At 55.2% G+C, this 6537-nt stretch overlaps 1 long non-coding RNA gene across 1 annotated transcript; it reads left to right on the forward strand.

Annotated features, from left to right (window-relative positions):
* The first annotated feature begins 238 nt into the window (after nucleotides 1–238).
* On the forward strand, nucleotides 239–5461 carry LOC119925597. The gene is made up of 2 exons (XR_005449817.1): nucleotides 239–323; nucleotides 3108–5461. It is a non-coding gene; the product is annotated as an uncharacterized LOC119925597 (long non-coding RNA).
* The last annotated feature ends 1076 nt before the right edge of the window (nucleotides 5462–6537 follow it).

Raw genomic sequence — 6537 nt, forward strand, 5'->3', positions numbered from 1 at the left:
CAGCGGGAGCGGGAAAGGGATGGGGAAGAAGGGGATGGGGATGGGGATGGGGATGGGGATGGGGACGGGAGAGGGGACCGGGACGGGGACGGGCTGAGCCGGCCGGGGGAGCGGAGGGAGGCGGAGAGGGAGGAGGAGCGAAGCCCACCAACGGGGCTGTTCCTCCCTTCGCCTTCCCAGCCCGGGGCCCCTCCGGGAAGGCCGCGGTCCGGCGGTGCCCGGCGGTGCCCGGCGTCTGTGCCCGGCGGCGGTGCCCGGCGCCCGTGCCCGGGGGAGCGTCGGGGCGGTGTAGCGCCCGGCCGTGCCCCGCGCAGCTCTCCAAGGTACCTCGGCCCCCGGGGACGGACGGGGCGGGCACCCAGGGCGGCTCCGGGAGGGACGGGCACCGCGCCAGGGGCCCCGGGACAGGCGGGCGGGGACGGGCACGGGCGCGCACACTCACTCCCCGTGGGGGGCGGCGGTGTAGACGGGGATGGGGAGAGCGGGGCGGAGGGGTAGACGGAGGTAGAGCGGGAGGCTGCGGGGTAGGCGGGGATGGGGAGAGCGGGGCGGAGGTGTAGACGGGGATGGAGAGAGCAGGGAGGAGAGGGGTAGACGGGGATGGGGAGAGCGGGAGACTGCGGTGTAGACGGGGATGGAGAGAGCGGGGCGGCGGTGCAGACGGGGATGGAGAGAGCGGGGAGGAGGGGTAGATGGGGATGGAGAGAGCGGGGAGGAGGTGTAGATGGGGATGGAGAGAGAGGGACGGAGATGTAGGCGGGGATGGGGAGAGCGGGAGACTGCCGTGTAGACGGGGATGGAGACAGTGGGGCGATGGTGTAGACGGGGATGGAGAGAGCGGGGAGGTGGTGTAGATGGGAATGGAGAGAGAGGGACGGAGATGTAGACGGGGATGGAGAGAGCAGGGAGGAGGGGTAGACGGGGATGGGGAGAGCGGGAGACTGCCGTGTAGACGGGGATGGAGAGAGCGGGGCGGTGGTGTAGACGGGGATGGAGAGAGCGGGGAGGAGGTGTAGATGGGGATGGAGAGAGAGGGACGGAGATGTAGACGGGGATGGAGAGAGAGGGACGGAGATGTAGACGGGGATGGAGAGAGCAGGGAGGAGGGGTAGACGGGGATGGAGAGAGGGGGACGGAGGTGTACACGGGGATGGAGAGGGCAGGAGGCTGCCGTGTAGACGGGGAGGGGGAGGGCAGGGCGGAGGTGTAGACGGGGATGGAGAGAGAGGGACGGAGGTATAGACGGCGATGGAAACGGGGATGGAGAGAGCAGGGCGGAGGTGTAGACGGGGATGGAGAGAGCAGGGCGGAGGTGTAGACGGGGATGGAGAGAGCGGAGCGGAGAGCGAAGGGCCGGGGCGGGGGGCGCGGGGAGAAGACGCGCATCCCCTTGACCCGGGAATGGGGGCGCGGGGAGGAGGGAGAACTCGAGAAAACCTCTGCGGGGTTGGACCGCGGCTGGTGGCGGCCAGAGAGGGATCCCAGAGAGCTACAAGGGCCTGAGCCACAGCCACACCGTGCCTCTCTACGCGGACCTACCTCCTCCTCTTCCTCCCATTCTCCCATTCTCCCCCTTCAAGTCCCGCGGGCGCCCGCGCTAGGCTCCGGGAGGGCTGAGTCAAGTCCTTGGGGGTCGGGGTTTCTGGAGAGCCCCGGGGGTCCGGGGAGAAAAGGGGAAACCCCTTCCCGGGAAGGTGGCAGGTGGGCATGGAGGCGTCGGCACGGCAGCCTCCTGCCCCGCCCGCACACCCCGAAGCATTCATTCCTTCCATCGCATTTATTGAGCGCTCACTGTGTGCAGAGCACTGGACTAAGCGCTTGGGCAGCCGCCTGGACACGCGCTGCTCGGCCCGGAGCCCTGCAAAGCTGGGGTGCGGGGGATGTCATCATCATCAATCGCATTTATTGAGCGCTTACTATGTGCAGAGCACTGGACTAAGCGCTTGGGAAGTACAAATTGGCAACATATAGAGACAGTCCCTACCCAACAGTGGGCTCACAGTCTAAAAGGGACTCCGACCCCCTAAAGTGCCCTGAGCCCGCCCTGCCCTCTCCCCGGGAGGACTCGGAAGAAAGTTAGACCCCCACGCTTAGCCCAGTGCTCTGCACGCGGTAAGCGCTCAGCAAATACGATGGAAGGGGTGACCACGGTTTGGACGAGGCTCGTCTTCCCGGAGGGCGCGTCGCCCGGCTGAGCATCCTGCCCCGCGCCGAGGGCTTCCCAGCCCAGACCCGCCAAGGCCGGACCCTGATCGTGGCCACCGCCGACGGCTGGTGAATGCCAATCCCTCCCTGGGCTCTGCCCTGCCCCCTGGTCCCCCTGCCCCCTTGTCCCCCTGCCCGCCCCCTCCTACCTCTCCTCGTCCGCACAAGCAAGCAAGCAAAGAAGACTCACCTCCTGGCAAGATCCACAGTTTCTGTCTTGTCCTCCACCCCTCTCGGCCCTGGGACTTTGGGGGCCGCTCTGGGGCCCTCTAACTAGGTTTCATAGTTGTTTTTTTTTTCATCCGGTCCTCTCTGGGCTCTCCCCTCCCGCTGCCCTTTTGAAAAATGAGTCAAGGGCCAGGATTCTCCCTGCCCATTCCTGCGAATCAGCCCTTTCCTCCAGAACCCACCAAACCCACACTCGGCCCCGCCCCCACCATCGGCTTTTGAGATCTTGCACAATTCAAACCGTGTTCCTTTTCCCCCCTTTCGGACTGCATTTGTCGCGTTACTGACTGGGCCAGCCGCCGCTGATTGGGCCGAAAGCCGGAGAATCTCTCCCACCCACCGCCCCTCCTCCCCTCCACCAATCGCCTGCAGTGTTTTCCCCAAAGTTTCCTGCTCATTAATTGAAGCCTAATTAGAATCAGTGCGTTCCTTTCATCTTTCCAGGGTGGAAACCGGTTCACGGAACTCTAGTTTCGTAACAATTTAGGTTGGAGCCCTCTCGGAGCGAGACCCAAGTCCAGCACCTGCCAGGCCACCGAACTTGGGTGGCCGGTGGGAAGGGCAACCGAGTTCTGGCTAGGAGTTCTGGTTTGGGACAGGGAAGCTGGGGTGTGTTTTAGTATTTTGGACAGGGAAGCTGGGGCCGGTTGTAGTAACTTCTCTTGTTTTAATAGGAAAAGCTGACCGGACCCATCAGGAGAGGAAAAAAAAATACCACGTCAGGCGATGGTCAAGGGAAAGCTTGGTTGGAATGATGACAGGTGTTTATGATAAATCTATGCGTGGAGGAGAAGGGAGACCAAAGGCAGGAAGGAGGCAGCAATGTGATTTTACAGAGAAGGGAGTCGACCGGTACATTTCCCTTTAAATACCATTTGATTCCAGTGATTAACTTCTCTGTTCCGTTGACATCTCTGTGCTGATTCACCCTGGCAACCAGGACTCCAGCTAAAGCCAAGCTTTAGAAGCTAGAGTCAATGCTGCTAGAAGCAAGGTGAAGGAGGAAGTTACCAAAGCATGGATAATAGAAGAAAGAAGGAACTCAGCCTTCGGTGCTGCAGGAACCTTGAAGAAATTACCACTTGACAGAATAAGAGCCACGGCGTATCCAAACCCCCACGGCTGGAATTCTCTCGTGCGTGTAATCGTGGGTACGGAGAACCTCGGCGGTGCAGAGTGGTCCAATTCAACTCCTAGACTGTATGCTTTTTGAGGCCAGGGACCAAAGGTTCTACTGGCGTTGAGTGTTTCCAAGAACTCAGCACAGGGCCCTGCCCACAGTTTGCCCTCAATAAATAACACTCACTGATGAAGATGGTCACATTGATTAAGGATCCACTGAGGCATGAAACTGCTGTAGGCTGGCACATCTCACCTGAGGGTACTAAAGCGTCCACGGTCACGTTCTCTCAGTGTTTTTTCCTTCACACAAAATCACTTCTGTCTTATCAAGCTTGAACTTTAACAAATTCAATTTCACCTAAGCTCCTATCACAGCCGGGCATTAAACTACTTGGATTACTTACTGTCAGGGTCTGAAGAAAACGAGACATAAAGATGAGAGCATCAGCATCTCAATGACACTCTCACCCCTGGCTCCACTGCCTCCAACGTATCTCTTGAACAAGAAGGGCCAATATGTTTTCTTAAGCTCCAACTAGCCAGCTCCGGCTAAGAGAAGCTAAGCTCCGAGTAGCTCCGGTACGAAACAGATTAAACACACCTGGACTCTGCTCCCCAAGATTTTGTAGTTCAGGAGGCAGGAAAACCCAGGTAAGCCTACCAAAGGCGACCAAGTAAATGAATGAGAAGTTACCTCCAAGCACTCACTAGCTCCTGACAGAGAAATGAACCGAGAACTATTGAAATGCAGCCGCGTCCTCTCCGCCAAGAATGGCATTAACCTATGAACACCTTGACCACTGATTCAAGGGGAAACTTTAGGATTTTGCCCTCTGGTGCTGCTTGGAAGGGGGGTTTTGTTTGTTGGTTGATGGGTTAGTTTTTTTTTAATCTCCAAATAACATCATTCAGTCCCCCACCCAGTCCTGAAGTTGGACTTCCAGGGGCCAGGGAAAGAAAAGGGATAAATCAGCAATCACTAAGTTATTTCTGATTTACTGCCACTCCTCCATTGAGGCCAACTGGATTTTCAGTAGGTTCAGGATGTGATTAATCATCAGGCATCATAGTACTAAAATATAAAAATAGCAAATGAGGTTTGATAGCCTAACAAAGGGTTTTCACTGACGAGTCAATAAATAGCATCGATTGATTGATTGGGTCACAATAAACCTCAGCTTGGAAGGAGGGAATTTTGTATCTGAGTGAATCTGAAAACTCCAGAGAAGACTAAAGCATATTTACTGTAAGAACACTGTGCCTAAAGTTGCTTTCTAAACAAACAAGCCATTTCAGGGCCCCACAAATTGTTAAATCTGAAAAAAACACCAACTTGTTGGAAAACTAAGTAGCCTGACTCAAGCAAAAAACTGGAAAAGCTATTCGTTTTAAAGCCAATGTTTACCCAACTCTATATTGAACGCTTTATTTTATTTTGTTCTGTTTGAGGCTCTGTCCTGATTCTGATCCCATTAAATTGACATAAATCAGGACATAAATCGGGGAACCGAGAGGAGAGGAAAGACTACGTAAAATGGCTCCCTCCCGTGGCTTTTTTCTGCTCTTCAAGGCTAATAGAAGACAGCAGCTTTTGTCTCTCTAGGTTTCCAGTATTTTCAACAGGTTTATTTACCCTGAGAGCTCTGAACTGAAATTCTATCTTCATCTAGGAGGAAAAGCCTGCTAATGCTGGAAGCCTAAGAGGAAATTCAGGTCCAGATCTTTATTTGGACCTGAATCGGCTGTCTGTTTTGTTTTGTTTTGTTTGGGGGCGGGTATGGTACTTGTTGAGTGTTTGCTAGGTGCCAGGTATTGTTCTAAATGGTGAGGTAGATTCGGAGAAGTCAGGTGAAATTTCCAAGATCCCACAGCATTACAAAGGCAGAATCCGGATCAGAAGCTAAATTTGCTTTTCTATCAATCAATCAATCAATCAATCGTATTTATTGAGCGCTTACTATGTGCAGAGCACTGTACTAAGTGCTTGGGAAGTACAAATTGGCATCACATAGAGACAGTCCCTACCCAACAGTGGGCTCACAGTCTAAAAGGGGGAGACAGAGAACAGAACCAAACATACCAACAAAATAAAATAAGTAGGATAGAAATGTACAAGTAAAATAAATAAATAAATAAATAAACAGAGTAATAAATATGTACAACCATATATACATATATACAGGTGCTGTGGGGAAGGGAAGGAGGTAAGACGGGGGTGGAGAGGGGGACGAGGGGGAGAGGAAAGAAGGGGCTCAGTCTGGGAAGGCCTCCTGGAGGAGGTGAGCTCTCAGCAGGGCCTTGAAGGGAGGAAGAGAGCTAGCTTGGCAGAGGGGCAGAGGGAGGGCATTCCAGGCCCGGGGGATGACGTGGGCTGGGGGTCGATGGCGGGACAGGCGAGAGCAAGGTACAGTGAGGAGATTAATGGTGGAGGAGCGGAGGGTGCGGGCTGGGCAGTAGAAGGAGAGAAGGGAGGTGAGGTAGAAGGGGGCGAGGTGATGGAGAGCCTTGAAGCCCAGGGTGAGGAGTTTCTGCCTGATGCGCAGATTGATCGGTAGCCATTGGAGGTTTTTGAGGAGGAGAGTGATATGTCCAGAGCGTTTCTGGACAAAGATAATCCGGGCAGCAGCATGAAGTATGGATTGAAGTGGAGAGAGACACGAGGATGGGAGATCAGAGAGAACGCTGGTGCAGTAGTCCAGACGGGATAGGATGAGAGCTTGAATTAGCAGGGTAGCGGTTTGGATGGAGAGGAAAGGGCGGATCTTGGCAATGTTGCGGAGCTGAGACCGGCAGGTTTTGGTGACGGCTTGGATGTGAGGGGTGAATGAGAGAGCGGAGTCGAGGATGACACCAAGTTTGCGGGCCTGTGAGACGGGAAGGATGGTAGTGCCGTCAACAGAGATGGGAAAGTCAGGGAGAGGACAAGGTTTGGGAGGGAAGACAAGGAGCTCAGTCTTCGACATGTTGAGCTTTAGGTGGCGG

Source organism: Tachyglossus aculeatus, chromosome 3 (assembly GCF_015852505.1).
Source record: "Tachyglossus aculeatus isolate mTacAcu1 chromosome 3, mTacAcu1.pri, whole genome shotgun sequence".
NCBI classification, from domain to species: Eukaryota; Metazoa; Chordata; class Mammalia; order Monotremata; family Tachyglossidae; genus Tachyglossus; species Tachyglossus aculeatus.